Genomic DNA, 18,109 nt, shown 5'->3' with positions numbered 1-18,109 from the left:
TACCTTAGAAGGTAAGAGAGAAAACTATGGCGGTTTTCCTAAATCAAGTTCACATTTGGCAGGGACTATTTATTCACCTTCAGGAAATATTGAAACATAAGCAATCTTTCTGATGCCCGACCAAGACTGAATTGTGTACTACAGTGTGGAAGTGCTCTTGGTCTTGGTCCACATTCTGGTGAGTGTGGACCCATTGTAAATAGGATCTCTTGAAGATGTTTTAAGGTGTGGTCCCACTGAATCAGATTGCTCTTTTTTTTTTCTTTATTTGCACATCTTAATTTCAGAACAGAACAAAAAACCAATACACAGCATCCAACCCCATTGTCAAATGGCATGGGACTCATGGCCCTTGCAACCTGCCTTAGACACAAGGACAGAAAAGGGGAAAGAAAACCACGATATATCAGCAGATGGAGTCAGGTGGGACAGGGCCAGCTGGGCTGCTGTGGGAACCAGGGCAACACTATACAATGGGTACAAGGTTTATGGGTAGAAACACCTAATCTACTTCTTCCATGTGAGATGCATTTTCTTCACCTTCAGGGGTGGGAGGAATCTCAACAGGAACAGAAGCGCTGGGTTCCTCTGCTGTTACTTCATCTTCATCAGTGCCTAAAACTAGCTTAATCATGCGATAAATATGGTTTGAGTGGGTCTGGGGATCCTCAGGGAGAAGCCAGAGGTGAGCAACACAGTTTCAAACAACAGCACCACCAAGTCCATGACTGTCTTGTCATTCTTGTCTGCTTCAGCCTTCTGCCTCAGTGTCTCCACAATGGGGTGGTCAGTATTAATTTCCAGGTGCTTTTAAGCTATCCTGTAGCCCATTGTAGAGCTGTCCTGAAGTACCTGGGCTTTCATGATCCACTCCTTATTGGCTGTCCAGCCATATGTGTTAGTTACAATGCAGCAGGGTGAAGACACAAGCCTATTGGAGATGTTACTTTCTCAACCTTTTTATTAAAGATTTCCTTCATAAGCTTGCAGAGGTTTTCAAACTTGACTTTACTCTCCTCCATTTTTTTCTTCTCTTCCTCATCCTCAGGTAGCACCAAACCCTCCTTGGTAACTGAGACCATGCTCTTCCCATAAAACTCCTTGAACACGCAGTACTCATCAATAGGCTCAGTCATATAGACCACCTCAAAGCCCCGCTTCTGCACTCCCTCCACAAAAGCAGAGTTGGCCACCAGCTCTTTGCTCTTACCAGTGATATAATAGATAGACTTCTGGGTTCTCTTTCATGCATGAGACATATTCAGAAAGAGAAGCCATCTCATCTCCAGACTGGGAGGTGTGATAGCCCAGCAATTTAGAAAGGTGACACTGATTAGTGGAGTCCTCATGAATTCCAAGCTTCAGGCTTTTAGAGAATGCCTCGTAAAATTTCTTGTAGTTCTCCTTGTCTTCCACCAGCTCAGAGAACAGCTCAACGCATGTCTTCACAATGTTTTTGTGAATGACCTTCAAGATTTTGCTCTGCTGCAACATTTCTTGTGAGATGTTCAGAGGCAGGTTCTCAGAGTCGACCATGCCATGAATGAAGTTGAGATACTCTGGTATCAATTCATCACAGCTATCCATGATGAACACATGATGGACATAAAGTTTTATGTTGTTCTTTTTCTCCTTGTTTTCAAAGAGGTCAAAGGGAGCCAGGTGGGGGAAGAAAAGCAATGCCTAAAATTCCAAACGACCTTCCACAGAGAAGTGCTTGACAATCATTGGTAAGGTTCTTGTAGAATTCTCCATATTTCTCCCGAGTGATGTCATAGGGTTTCTGGGCCAAATGAGCTTGGTCTTGTTCAGTTCTTCTTGATCAATGTACTTCTTAATATTTTTGGTTTTCTTTTTCTTGTCCTTACTACTATCTTCCTCCTCATCTGAGCCCACATCTTCAATCTTGGGCTTTTCTTCATCACCTTATCTTCTTTCTCACCTTTTTCTTCCTCTGCTTCATCATCACTGATTTCCTTCTCTCATTCCAAATAAAGGGTGATGGGGTAACCTATAAACTGTGAGTGCTTCTTCACCACTTCTTTGATCTGTCTCTCCTCTAAGTATCTGACTGGCCTTCTTTAAGGTGCAAGATCACTTCAGTACCCTGGCCAATAGGCTCTCCATGGTCAGCACAATTAGTGAAGAAACCCCCACAGAAGACTCCCAGGTATAATGCTCATGAGCATTGTGCTTTGTGATCACAGCCACTTTCTCTGCCACCAAGTAGGCAGAATAGATGCCAACACCAAATTGCCCAATCGTGGGGATGTCTGCACCAGCCTGCAGTGCCTCCATAAATGCTTTGGTGCCAGACTTGACCATGGTTCCCAAATTATTGGTCATGCCAATGTCTGTATCCACAAGAGGAAGGGTATGTTCTTGAGGGTTGAAGATGATGTCAATTTTCAACTCTTTACCACTGTCCAACTTGGAGGCATCTGTCAGGCTCTCATAGCAAATCTTATTCAAAGCATCAGAAGCATTAGAGATCAACTCCCAAAGGAAAATTTCCTTGTTGGAATAGAAGGTATTGATGATAAGAGACATAAGTTGGGCAATCTCTGCCTAGAAGGCAAAAGTCTCCACCTCCTCCTCTCCCTGGTGCACTTTTTCCAGCATCTTGAAGGGAGCAAGCAGCAAGTACCACAGAACACAGCAGGCAGGGATCATATCTGGCTCACATGTGACAGAAAGGCTGTGTGGGGTGACTCAAGAGCCAGCTTGCTCTTTAATACAGGTTACTGAAGTCCTCTTTAAACAGAATGAAAGAAAGTCATAGAGAAAAAAAAAAGTCATGGAAAGAAACCACAAGTCAACAGAATCTGGGAGAGAAAGGAGAAGACATGTCCATGTGCCTTGCTGTGTGACAAGAAAAGCTAGAATCACCAACAGCCAGCTCCAGAACACTTGTCACCTTGCTGACACCTTCATTTTGGACTTCTACAGGTCTCCACCCATGAACAAAATAAATCCTCGTTGTTTAAGCCAATCCTTTGTATGGTATTTGTTTTAACAGTCAGGAAACTAAGACACATATATAAGAAAGCAAAAAAAAAAAAATGTATAGCAATATGGTACAATATATGTTGGCTTTCTAAATAGCAATATTTTATGGATGGATTTCCTAAACAAAAATATTTCTTCCTTATCATCAAAACCACTTATTAACATTTCTCTGTATAGTGACCTATGTCAAGTTCTTTTATTCAGTGCGTGGTGTTTTTCCTGCAATATAGTTTTTAATTTAAGTTAGAATTGATTTGAACACATTCACATTTGACTCTAAATTAATATTGTAATGAAAATGGCAAAATGATGTACAGAAGAGAAATAGCAGGATCATAAATGATTGAAAGTTTTCCAGCAGACACAGGGTATGGCAAGGAAGGATCTGTTATGTCCTTTTCAGTTTCAGTTAAGGTAGGCTTCTTGCAGGAGGCCAAAATTACAAATACCCTTTATGAAGAAGTGACAAATGCCTTCCAATACAGGAGAAATGCAACAACTGAATGTTTCCTGTGTTTATCTTTTTTATATAGATATTTGTTTATTTAATTATAATTATTTAAAATTGATCTTTTCCCTTTCTCAGCTGGTGCTTTTAGAAAATAAGAATGCAGCTCCTCTCCTACCTTGATTTGTTCCTTTAATTTGGCATTTTCTCCTAAGTTATGCCTAAATTATGGCTGAATTCTCCTAAGTTAAGCATTTTCCATGCTCAATCAAGAGCAAAGATAATAATAATAATAACAAACACATTAGTAGTCAAATTGTAGCTAATTTCCCCATATTCTATTTCAGCTATCTTCACAAAAACTCTGTGAAATTCGTAGGACTGTGTGACTACCTCTTTCTTTTCAAGAATAGAGTTTAGATTGAGAAGGTTCAAATGACCTTGGCCAAGGTTATAGTGTTAAACAATTAGAGGATGGGAACTCAAGATACCAATTGGTTCTTCAAAGAAAGGATGGATCCAAACCACAATGCTTAGATTGGGGAGGAACAGGAGTGAGTTCTGAACTCTCCCCTGTTACCATCCCTTGAGCTGTTCAGAGCCTAGTATTCAGATAATAGAAATCTTGAATGAAAAGATTGCTCAGTTACTGGATGTGTGGTTTTTTGTGTGTCATTGAGAGAATTGGCAGAACTGAGATCCCTTGTTGTAATTTATCATTTTGTTGTGTATCTAAATTGCACAGTTCAGTTACAGGGATTAATTTGGAATGTGTTGCAATGTGGTTTATATTCACTGATTTGAATAAATATATCATGTTTATTAATATACAGTTTTTGGCCTGTAAATGAACCTTTTCATAGATATTCCTGATTTTCAAGAATGCTTTGACTCCCTTCAAGGTATTCTAGACTTACAAACTAGAATATTTTAAATCCAGCTTCAACATAAATAAAAATGATACCATCTTAAATGAAGAGTTTAGAGTATTTACTAGGACATGACTATTCACAGATATAGTGAAATGGGGGCAATGAAACTATAAATTTTATCTGGTTAGACTGCTAGTCAGATTCATCCCTATGTTTTTTTTGACCAGTGGTTTAACAGATTTCCCCCTACTTCCTCCAACTCCCCCCCCAAATACCTAGTACCTTATATCTTACTCTTTTACCACTTTAGTTTTTCCATGCATCATGGATTTTTATACACACATGTATATATCTCCCTATACAAATTCTTTCTAGATTACTATATTAAAATATTTTCCTCAGTGATCCAATGGTATCCTTTAATAATACTTATGCTTTGGTTCTCCTCTTTTTTCTCATTAAAACTATTGTTTCCAAGTTAAACTCTCTCTCTCACCTCTTTAATACAGAATAGTTTGAGATACTCTTGAAAAACTGAGGTCATTTTTAATATGTATCTCTCTCCTCAACATAAGCTGTCATTGAGGAAAAACTTATTTTTATATTAAATCCCTTAACATTAACTTATCTTTTTTCCTACAACAAATTGTTAAAAAATATAAATATTTTACATAATTCTAAGTGACCTTCTGCTTAGGGTTTATAACAGTAATATAACAATGTTCCTTTATTCATTTTTTTATTCATGAAATTATTTCATATTATCCCATTTTAGAAGATGTTTCTGGTAAGATAGCATAAACTGTAAAGTAAGCAGTGTTATCTGCATTCACTTTAGGAAGAATTACTTGGTAACTACAAAGTAATTAAGCAATAAGACATGACAGGCATTGCATTTTGGGAAATTATTATACATCTCGGATGTCTTGAGAGGTTCAGGCCAAAGGCTGAGTGGCTTCAACCACCCAAGAAGTATAATAAACCCTCAAGAAATGCACCACCTGTCATATCTTATTGCTATTATGAAATGGAAATCATGAAACCAAAACAGGGGGAAAAGGTTAGATCTGTGCCCTTGCTGAGGATTACTTACATGACTATGACATCATTGACAGTTCTATATGTATCCAGAGAATTCTAAAGCCATGGCATAATTATTGCACGAACAACACAACTCATTTGCAAGTGCTGCTTCAGCATTCTACAATGCCAACTTTGTCATATACCAGTCCCCCAATGTCCTCTTTTTGCAGAAATCATATTGGTACTCTTAATCCCAAACTTTCCTCTTTCACAGATCATACAGCTTCAGGGGCAGGGGAGGGTAAGCAAGAGGAGGTGGAGATTGTTATGTAGAAATAATCTTGCCCCCTAGAGGATTGGAGGCATTTGGTTCTTTGTATGCCTTGTAACACCCCAAGGTCATTATCTCATGATAATCACATCTCCTGGAGTTGCCTTATTGCTTAAGTGTAACACTAAATTTTAATTACAATGAAATAGAGCTCTTCTGGTAGTTTACACAACATCTTGTGTTCTCATTGCCAGATGGAAAAAATGCAGAGCTTTTACTGTAATCACATGTGGTGGTCCTGGGCTCCAGTGCAATAAACACATTTTGTTGGTTTGTTGAGAAAAACAATTTGCTTCATGGAACTATCTACCTTCTTTTGGAGTATTTTGAGTCCACAGCTTAATAAAAGACTTCCCCTTTGTTTAAAAATATTGAACACAGTAACATTTTTATTTTTGTATTGTATTTGGTGAATTTAATTAAAAAAAATCAAATAGAACGTAAGCTGCTTGAAGGGCCCTCATCTGTCTCGTTCACTGTTGTTCCTCCAACACCTTGTACATATCAGGAATTTTATGTTTCCTGAATGAACGAATGAATGAATTTATAACTGCATTAAAGCTTTGGGTAGGTTTACTAAATATGTACTTGACTGTTGTGAAATTTCCTGATGACCTTGTTAATAGCAATCTTTCCTTTTCCTTCAGGATCGTGTTTGAATTGAAAGTTAGACGAGGAGGATAGGATAGCTTTGTGTCCTAATTTTCCAACTGTTATAACAAATACCACAGAGTGGGTTGGTTTAAACAATGGGAATTTATTGTATCCCAGTTTTGGAGGCTAGAAGGCTTACTTCCATCCCAAAGACTGTGACTTTCTGGGGCTGGATTGCTGGCCAATCCTTGGGATTCCTTGTCAATTTTCTTCTCACCTGATGATGTCCTCTGATTTCTCTTCCAGCTTCCTTTGACTTCTTGCTTCTCTCTCTTTTCATAAAGCCTCCGATAATAGGATGCAGGCCCAACTGAATGAAGTTGGGCTACACATTAACTAAAATAACATTTGCAGTGATGTTCTGATACCTGGATGAACCTTGAAGACATCATGTTGAGTGAAATAAGACAAACACAAAAAGACAAATATTGGGTGATTGGGTGATCTCACTGATATGAAACAATTAGAAGAAACAAATATACAGAATCAAAATCTATAATATAGATTACCAGGGCATGGGGAGGAGATAGGGAATGGGAAGTTAAAATGTACAGGGTTCCTATTTGGAATGATGGAAATGTTTTGGTAATGGATGGTGGTGATTAGCACAACATTGTGAACATAATTAAAAGCACTGAAATATACATCTGAATGTGGTTAAAAGGAAAAATATCAGGTTGTATATATGGTAGTAGAATAAATTTATTTAAAAAAAATCCATAGAACTTCACTACACAAAGAGTGAACCCTAAGTTAAGTCATGGGCTAAACCTATAGCCTCCAGGTGGTTCTTAGGATATATAAGCCCTGCAACCTAGAATTACTGTGGTCTTTCCTAGAGCATCAACCTATTCCATCACCCTACCACATAATGTCAATGCACCTTTTCAAGGTGACAAAGTTAGAATGGTCACTGCAAAAATATGTGTAACAATTGGGAGAAGGATCAAAAGTTGAGGAGGATTTGCAACAGAAAACATAGGATTTAACAAATGAGTATGGCTACTGAATCATTATATTGATATATTCTTTTAGTCTCTGGTGTCTCAGAGCTTGAAGGAAACATCTGAAATGCTGGAAGTATAACCCATCCATACTTCAAAATTTGTCCTAAAAATACTCATTAAAAGGTACTTTGAAATTTGTAAAAATGTTAACAGTAAGAAATGTTAAAGGAGGAGAAATCAAAGATATTCACAAATGAACTACCACTAAAGAGATTTACTTAGTTACAAAAAAGAAAAGAAAACAAAACACACACACATACACACACACAAAGAAAAGCCCAATACTGTGTGACTTCATAGGGGAATTCTACCAAACATTCCAAGAAAACTTAACTCTATTTCTGCTCAAAATCTTCCATAAAATTGATCACGAGGAAGCACTACCCAACTCATTCCACAAAACCAACATCACCCTTATGACAAAACCAGATAATGATAACACAAGGAAAGAATACTACAGATCAGTATCTTATGAATATAGATGCAAAAATTCTTGACAAATAATGGCCAACCAAATAAGGACTCTTACACCATGATCAAGTAGGATTTATTTCATGTATGCAAGGTCAGTTCAACATAATAAAAGCAAGTAATGTAATATTGACACATATTACATTATTGTAATTGACACATTGACAGAATGAAGGAAACAAAATCACCTGATTACCCAAATTGATGCAGAAAAGGCATTTGAGAAAATCCTTCACCTTTCTTGATAAAAAGACTAACAACACTAAGAAAGAAGGAAACTTCCTCAGCATGATTAAGGCCATATATGGAATGTCCATAGCTAACATCCCACTTAATGGTCAAAAACAGACAGCTTTCCCTCTAAGATCAGGAACAAGACAAAGATGTCCACTGTCCTTACTGTTGTTCAACATGCTACATTCAACATTCAACATGGAAGCTCTTACCAGACCAATTAGGCAAGAAAATTAAATAAAGTCATCCAAATTGGAAGGGAAGAATAAAATTTTCCTCATATGCAGATGATATGATCCTATATACAGAAAATCCTGCAAAATTCACAACAATGCTCCCAGAGTTAATAAATGAATTGAGCAAAATGGTGAGATATAATATCAATACCCCAAAATCCACAATGTTTCTGTATACAACTAATGAACAACTGGAAGAAGAAATCAAGAAAAAATCCATCACAATAGCAAATAAAAGAATCAAATATCTAGAAATAAATTGATCCAAGGATGTAAAGGACCTCTACACAGAAAACTACAAAATATTCCTAAAAGCAATAAAAGAAGACCAGAATAAACAGAAATACATTCCACATTCATGTACTTGAAAACAAAATATCATTATAATGTCAGTCCAACCCAAAGCAATTATAGATTCAATGCATTCCTAATAAAAATACTAAGAACCTTCTTTGCAGAAATGGACAACACAGTCATCAAGTTTGTATGGAAGGGTAAAGGTCCCCAAATAGGTAAAGCGATCTTGAAAAAGAAAAATGAAGTTGGAGGACTCCTACTTCTTAGCCTTAAAATGTATTACAAAGCCACAATAATCAATACACCATGGTAGCTGCACAAAGACAGACATATAGGGCAATGGAATGGAATTGAGAGCGCAGAAATTAACTCATATTTATGGCAAACTGATTTTTGACTAGGTGGCAAGGACCATTCAATTGGGACAGAATATTCTCTTCAGCAAATGGTGCTTGGAAAACTGGATCTTCCTTTGTTAAAGAAATAATAAGAGCACCCCTGGCTCAAAACTTATACAAACATTAACTCAAAATTGATCAAGGGCCTAAATATAAGAGCCAGACTTATCAAACTCTTAAAAGGAAACATAAGGAAGCATATTTAGGACCTTGGTTTTGTCTATCATTTAGACTTTATACCTAAAGCATATACAAGAAAATAAAATTGAATGAAGAAAAGCTCATCAAAATTAAAAACTTTTGTACTTCAAATGACTTTATCATGAAAGTAAAATAACAACCTACGCAATGGGAGAAATAACCTGGAGACCATACGCACCAAGGGTTTAATATCCAGAATCTATAAAGGTATCCTTCAACTTTATAAAAAAAGCAACTCAATTATAAATGGGTGAAGGACTTGAACAGACATCTCCCCAAGGAATATATACAAATGGCCACAAGGCACATGAAAAGTTGTCCAATATCATTAGCTATCAGGGAAATTCAAATAAAAAACACAATGAGATACCATTTCAAACCTACCAGAATGTCTGCTATTATAAAATCAGAAAATAACAAGTATTGGAGGGGTTGTGAAGAAAAAAAAATAGTATAATTTATAAAAATGTGCTGTCATCAATTGTAGCAAATGTTCAACACTAATGCGAGATGTTAATAACAGGGTGGTATATAGGAATCCTGTATTTTAAACACAGAATTTCTTTAAGAAAAAAAAAAATACATAAAAAAGTCTCCAAAAGATCCTATCTACAATGTGTTCACACACCAGGAATGGATTAAGATAAGAACATGCTTTTTCTGGTGTACATAATCCAGCCTACCACATTTTGTAATAAATGTCAACTGGAAATAAAGGTTGAAGACTTGGTAGGGTTTTTTGCTACTATTTTCTTCCCCCCTTCCTGGCAACCATATTTTATCTCATTCCACTCATGCTAGGGTTAAAATTTGTATTTTAAAATGATCTATATTAACTTCACTGATAGTCATATTTTATTTTATTTATTTATTTATTTTGCATGGGCAGGTACCAGGAATCGAACCTGGATCTCCAGCATGGCAAGTGAGAACTCTGCTTGCTGAGCCACTGTGGACTGACCTTGATATGTTTTGGTTTATATACACTTTTGCTACTATATTTAAGGCTAACAGAAGGATTTGAAGAGTGGTTTAAGAAATTGTCTCTCAAATATGCCTTCAATCAGTGCACAGTTGACTCTATGCAAAGAGATTCTTTAGAAACACTGTAATTTTGCCAAGAAATCCTTTTGATTCTTGCCCAGCTTTAAAGTTCTTAATATTTTCTTTAAAGTTATCCTTTACACCATGAGCATCCCAATTACAGTGCTGTCTGGGACACCATGAAATTTGATCAACAGTTTGTGTTTTCTAATTGGCCACATGAATAATACAAGGCATATAGGATGCCTCAAATATATTGTTGCATCTTTGGTAGTTCAATATCAACTAAACTTGATTCCCTCCCTTAGCATGTCCAAGTGAAAACATAAAGAAAACGTTCAACATCATTTAGTAATTGTCTGGAAACAGGAAGGCAACTATTATCTATAGCACAAGGTAATCCCATTGTGGAAATTTTACCCTGACTGTAACCTCTTATCTTGTTCTGCTGTTACACACAGGTCATATTATGCACTGCTTTGTGCTAGTTTGACAAGAACTAATGTGGATGCTTAAATATTTTAAAGGCTGAATGCTTCAGAAAGATAAAATACAGAGCTGATCAACCCTTCCTGTTGTGTTTGTGCTTAATGATAAAGTAATTTAATACTTTTTTTTTTGTTATTGTTGTTCTAGAAGTACTTTCAATAACAAACATTAAAGTTCCTTTAAGGAGAATTTTCAAATAAGGCCATGCAATGACACTTTTTAACTACAGTTGTTTTTTATTCAGCCATAAAATCTATCTTTCATAAAGAAACCCACTTACATGTCTTACTTCAGTGAAGGTTATTTGTAGACTGAAGGTCTTTTCTTGTCAAGATATGATGAATACCATGTGTGAAGACAGAAGAGCATCAGACCTGTATTAGCTGGAAAACCCACTGATCTGTGAATAACCTAAAAAAGAAAACCTGAAGATTAGCAACGTCGCTTTTAAGAATGATCCATCAAATTCAACAAGCAGATTCACAGAGATGAATCATCTGGTCCCTTTTATACCTACTATACAGTAAAGGTTATTTCCTTTCCCTGCAAATAGAAGTTTGAAAATAAAGGAAATGGAAGCTTTTGAATATGCTTGATAAAAGTCAATGATCGTAAAGTTTTTCTGATATTTAGATGTAAATCTTCATTAAGGACAATAAAAACTGGTGTTGATTCTTTCAGTATTGGGTTCAGTATTTCGGGGGATCAATCTCTGCGTGTGTGTATGTGGTCAGATTCATAATATACTTCCTCAAAATTTTCAGCAGCAAACATGAATTTTATGGCAAATTAAAATATTTATTGACATTATTTTTAGGAGTTTCTTACATGACTTACATAATCGTTAAGCATTTAGATAAAAAAAGCTATTACATAAGTTACTCTTTGGGATGTAAAGTTCTTTGGTTAAAAGCATAAAAGAAATACAGATGAAAAAACAATAATAAAAGAATAGCAGCATTAAAAGAATATATGAATTTGCTAAGCGTAAATGCCTTGTTTTTAATTTTATACTTTAAAATAGATTCAAAAGTTTAGGTTTAAAATACACATTTCACAATATATATTTTTTCTCAGTTTTAAGGTATTTTGCTTATAATTTTTCATTCATTTCTTTTAACATCGAACTTGAATGGGAAGAATGACTAAAAATAAAAACCACTCAAGGGGAATCATAAGAATTTTTCAACTTTCTTTCATACTAGTGTTTTTAGTAGACAAACAAATCAATATAATTTAAATGAAATTATTTTAACTTATTTTATATTGAGCTATGTCAATATTGGGCAACAAAATAATTGCACTGAATACAGCTATACAAACTCTGAACTTTTGTGTCTTGTTTCCTAAACGAAGATTTTTGACTCTAGTTCAGTAATTCAAATTAGTCAGTGGTCGATTTTCTTTTAAGCTAGCAGCAATTTAGTTTTCAAATTCATTATTTTTTTAAAATTATAGACCTCATTTTGGGGGAAGGGGATGTCTTTAGTGAAATTTTAACTATGCTTATTTAAAATAGTTTCCAACATGCCAATATAATTAAAAATAATCTTAGAGTGAACGAATGACAAACTTTCCTTGTGTTTAAACAATTTGTAATCATTTGTGCTTTGATTTGAGAATTCTGATAATATTACTCATAACAATTTCATTATGTAAATTAAATAGAAACACCATACCTTAAAGAGTAAGTTATGATTTCATGAACAAGAAGTTTGCTTGTTAGTGTTGGAGACACTCTAGGGCATTTGAAGACATCATTTTATATTATTTTGGGGCAATAAAACAAATAAAGAAGACCTGAAAGTCCTTACCTAAGAAGTTATATGATTTTGTTTTATAAGAAATTTGAGGATATGCTTTATAGAATTACATTCCTTCTAAAACTCAGGCACTTTATTTTAGAAAAAGACTAAGCTCTGAACTTTTACAAATTCTATAATTTTTGTGAGTTCCTAAAATTGAGGATCGCAGTCTCAGTTAAAGAGTAAAAAAAAGAAAAGAAAACTCCCACTGATTATTAGAAGCTTAAGCACTGCAAGAGGCCTTGAAGCTTTCGTCCCACCTGCTAGAACAGTCATAAATCATAGGTGAACACGGGAGAAAGAACCGTCAGCAATGCTTAGATATAGGGCTGCGGTAAAGTGAAAAACATGGAGTTTTAGAATTTAGCACCTAAGGCCCAGCTAAATAGTATTGATTTTAACTTGAGCCAAAATAGTCACCCATTCAATTTAATAATTCTTTCTGTGGATGATAGAACAAACTTTAACCAAAGAAAACATGACTTTTCAGAGATGTGGCACTTATGAAAGCTAAAGAGTGAAAGAATTTAATTAAGCAATAATGTTCATGGTGTTACCACAATGAACAAAATATGTGGTGGATTAAATGCAGGGAGGAGGTGAGGGTGAAATTCCCCTTTTGGAAATATCTGCCCACATAGCCTCCCGGTCCTTTCTTCTGGTGGCACAAGTTAAAATGTTACTGCAGAACTTTAAACATCTGCTTTTTCCACATTTCCCCTCCTTTTTTTTTTTTTTTTTTTTTATATTTTATGGCCATATTTAGCCATTGGCTGGATTTAAGAGTTTTGTACTAGAAAATGACCCTCTCTTTTTATTCAAAACTAACAATTCATATGTTTGTTCCTTTCTATAATCTACTGATTAGCTTATGAAAACTACTTTCTTCACGTGCCATTGCCAGTGACAATATTATATTATTTTAGGACTTAAATCAATTAAGGTTCTCCATATATGGGTTGATTTCCAAATGCCAGTTGCTTTTTAAAAAACAATTTTGAGGAATCTGGGGCAGTTACTATTTGAAAATGTGTCCTTAACTGAATCCAATTTCACACACACAAAAACCTAAGGTATTGTCAGATATAGAAGACAAGGAAAAGTAAACAATTTAGCATTAAAGCACTGTGCTCTGATACAGCTGTGGAAACTGTAGCATCTAGAAGAAACCTATTTTTATTTTCAAAATCTCTATTTCAATTTTACTTTTGAAAACTACTTTTTTCTTTTTAAAATCTTCCTTTATAATTCTACTTTTGGAACTTTGAATATCTTGTACCATGTGAATATATATGTCATGATTCAGTTTTTTTTCATCATAGGAATGCTTATGCTTATATTCATAAATGACTAAGTAGAGATAATATCTTGGGAAGATTAGAGGGTTCTGCACCAAAAGCGTAACAGTTACAGTCACTGGAAAATTTTCATTTAAATTTTAAATAATGCAAGTGATTGGGTTTTGGGTAATTTTTATATGTGTATGTATTTTTCTATATGTATTTGCAAATAAAAAATGAAAAAAACCCCACACAAACCTAAGTACTTCTGCCACAAGTTGCAGCTTAACCTACATGGCATTGTCCTACAAGCACTTAGGACATTGTAGTACTGCTGTCTTGTCTTTTGAGGAAAATGGTTAGAGATGCAGAGAAGCAGTGTTTGGGGGGCCTCAATGATATTAGGTATGAGAGCAGATGTTTAGACTATGAGTTGTCCTGTACCAGTTGCTATGTGCTGGATTCTGAGTGTCAGAGGTGCCTATGGGTCTTTAAATACATTTAATTTTGTATGTGTGTTTGTGATATTCAGGATCCCATAAAGTTTGAGTTTCTGGATAGTAGTTCCTCTTACCTGGGTCTAATGGAGGTACTACCTTTTGTCTGATTCAAATCTAGAAATATATATTGAGTATCTGCTATGTCCCAGGCACTGAGCTGGGAAAACCTAGAAACATAATTCAAAATAAGCTCCAAATACAGAGTTTCAAAGTCTTAAGGGCAGTGTAATGTAAGAAGTAAGCACATGCATAAATTGCCCCAGTGGAACCCCAACTAGAAGAGGGACTACATGAGAGATCCAAAGATTAATTCCAGTTGGGGATGTCATGGATTAAGTTGCATTTGAAATGGACTTTGAAGAACTGGTGGGATTTAAATAGATAAAGGGGAGAAGAGTTCTAGGAATAGGATTTGAAAAGGGATGGAGGTGGCTAAATGTAGACCAAGGATTTAAAGATGGTGCATGGGCCAGCATGCTAGGCTGAAGAACTAGCACTGTATCTGTATGTTGTGGGGTGGGGAGTCTAGCAGTGGCTCAGCGGCAGAATTCTCGCCTGCCATGGTGGAGATCCGAGTTCGATTCCTGGTGCCTGCTCATGCAAAAGACAAAAACAAAACAAAACCAAAAGATGACTTTGGAGTCTGGAGTTGTCTTAAATGGAAATGGGAGACATTTGGGCTTAAGGAGCTTTGGGCAATCTAGCAGTAGTGTTCTGCCAAACCATACACTGAAAATAAAGTCTTCTCTATAACAACCCTGAAAGGGGAAAATTCTCATATGGAATGCAGATCTAATTGAGAAGTTAATCTTGTATGTGGATTGAAAAGAATTTAGTTGGGACAGCTGTAAAGTGTCATGTTAAACTAAAGGGATAAAAGCATATGGTAATAATAAATATTATACAATATTAATCGTACTTTAATATGATTTTAGTAATCTGCTTTCCTTATCCAATATTTGCCATTCTGAGATGAACTTTCACTGCTCTGCTCCTTTTCTTTCTTTCAAGAACTTAATTTTCTTGATTGCCATTGCTGTGTTATCTAGCCCTGTGTCATAACTCTTTAACTAAAGTATATAAAAGCTATATTGCACTCAGAACCAGGAAATATTAAATAAGATCCAGACCTCAGCAAATCAGAAAAGTAATTAGCAAATTTATCTAATTCCATGAAAAATACTTCTTATTTTTATTGTTCTTATTAAATGAATAATTTTTCCTTAAAGAGGCTTTCATTTTAAGACATTCATAAACACAGAAATAGTGGGACTTTAAGAAGAGCTGTGATCACATTGATTATCTTAAGTTTCCCAAATTTTCATCTAGATAAAAATTACAGAATGATTTTGTGGGTATTCTAGACAAAATAATTATGGAAATTATGTATGACTCTGGGAATATTCTGCTAAATCTTGGATACTTGTGTAATCAAAAAAACCTATAAAAGCTATTTTGTGTGAAATGGCCTTACTAAAACAAAATGTATACAAAGCATTAAATGAGTAACTAATATTGAAATCCCATTTATAGTAAAAAACTGCGTTATAAGTCAATTAACACTAATTACAAGTCAACTGGTATGAGATATATAGTCTGGTTTTTTTTTTTTTTTTTTTTTTTTTTTAAAGGAAGGAAAGACAGAGAAGGAAGGAAGGATGGAAGGAAGGAAGGGAGGAAGAAAGGGAAACATCTTTATTTTTATTATATTCTGTTTGTTTGTTTGTTTGTTTTTTACATGGGCTGGGGCCGGGAATCGAACCGGGGTCCTCCGGCATGGCAGGCAAGCACTCTTGCCCGCTGAGCCACCGCGGCCCGCCCTATAGTCTGGTTTTTTGCGTGTATTCTGCTAATACATTACCATGTGGAACTGGCATTGTATACATTCAAACTCAGGACAACATAATGAACTGAGTTTAAGCCAGCTTGAAAAAGACCTAAAGCAGATACCAGACTGCATACTTAGGTCATCAGAGATCTTAAAAAGTAATTGAAAACAACTCATCTTGCCTTGCTACTTTGGTAATACACTGGAAGATTACATAGACATCACGGGAACAGTAAACCAAAGTATGAGAGGTCATATATCAATTAAATTTTTTAAAAGGTCCTACAGTTTAGCACAAAACTTTGAGCCAAGCTAAGCTAAACAAGCATGTGGCTATAAAGCCTGACTTTGCTCCATATGCTACCCTGCTGTTTCCTTAGTGGTATCACCAAACTCTTTATATTGATTGAGAAGGCTTCATACAGCTTTGAATGTACATATTCTCTCAGCCTGAAGTCACTGATATCCATCACTCCTAAGATAAAAAAAAAAAAAATCGTAAAAATGATAAAATTGGAGTGGGAGACCACAGATAGAGGTAATCAATCTAAGTAAAGTAGAAGAATAGTTCTGAAGATATTTATGCAGCAAAGTTTAAGCATTAACTCATTACTGATTAGCAATAGAGATAGACCAATCAGTTGCTGGACAATCAACTGGTCAATATCCTTGTGGTTTATTTTCTACGCATACATGATCCTTTCTTCTCTGGACTGTTCCTGACACATGAATTCCACAAGTTTCCCAGACCAGTGACGCATACCTTGACAATGCCTCTGAGGCACTAGAGCCCTTCTAGTCTGCGGTGTTAATTTCATTTGTGAGGAATTTTATTGAGCTGTTATATGCCTCTTGTAATATATCTAGTCTTTTTTCACTTTTCTGTTTTCCTTTCTGTACGGTAAACCTCATGAGGGCAGGGAAAAACGTGTCTAACATAAGGTATCTAATAAATATTCCTTTGTTTTGAGTTTTGAGATGAACTCTCAATATCATTTAATGATGACTGTTTGTGATATAGCCCTGAGAGAATATTTCTATTCTTTCCAGGAAAATACACATGTTGCTCTGTAATGATTATAGACAAATATATTTTGTGAATCTTTTTTTTGGGGGGGGTTCTCCTGTTTAATTACTCTAACAGAAAATTGTCATAGTTAAAGAAATTCATTCTTTAATCTTACTTTTCAGTCCTTCCTTTCTTCCTTAGAAAGGTAAGTTAGACTTTTGCTTTGTAATACTTCTGGAGACTTTCTGAAATAATACAACCTTCTCTTTTTGGGATATAAAGGTACAATTCTATTAAACACAGAATTGGAAACTATGTTGGGCTTTTCAAGTTCTCTATTAGAGACATCCTGAGATTTATAAGAAGGAGTAGAGGGCCAGGGTACTATAAAAATTTAATCTGTACTGGTCAGAAAGGGAAAAGGGTTAAAGTGAGTTTATTGAGTCAAATAAGCACTTGTGATTTCTTCAAGGATAAAGTGTTAGATTTTTTTCAAGGCTGAAATTAGCTGGAGTTCTCTTCTTTCATAATTAAGTAATAATATGTGACAAAGCGTGAGTTACTGCATAATAATTCATATCTTTTGCTTTGCTAAGAGTGAGGCCATAGGATGAGTTCTTGTTTAAATGCACAAGGTATGAGTTATTATATCATAATTCACACCTTGAAGTGCCATATTGTGATTATAAAATAGCCCTCTGAAAATATTATTAATTTTTTAAAGTTCAGAAATAAATTATTAAAAAAAACACATTATGACTTCAAAAGAACTTCTCTAATGTGAATTCATTAAAAATGGAATGAAAAATAAATTAGTGTACATTGAACCAAAATTATAGATATAGATATATATATAACCTTCCCTGATTTATTTCCATTGACACACTGTTGTAATATGCTCCATAATTTGAAGCTGCTACTCCATAGATGTTTCTTTTCTTTAACACCCAAACAAGTAAAGTAGGTTACTTTG

At 35.2% G+C, this 18,109-nt stretch overlaps 1 pseudogene; it reads right to left on the bottom strand.

Annotated features, from left to right (window-relative positions):
* Nucleotides 1-502: 502 nt before the first annotated feature.
* On the bottom strand, nt 503-2,622 carry LOC143679384 (heat shock protein HSP 90-beta pseudogene; annotated as a pseudogene).
* Between the last annotated feature and the right edge of the window lie 15,487 nt (nt 2,623-18,109).

The sequence above is a fragment of the Tamandua tetradactyla genome, chromosome 4, assembly GCF_023851605.1.
Source record: "Tamandua tetradactyla isolate mTamTet1 chromosome 4, mTamTet1.pri, whole genome shotgun sequence".
NCBI lineage: Eukaryota > Metazoa > Chordata > Mammalia > Pilosa > Myrmecophagidae > Tamandua > Tamandua tetradactyla.
Note: the sequence above shows the minus strand (reverse complement) of the source record. Positions and strands in the feature narration are given on the sequence as shown.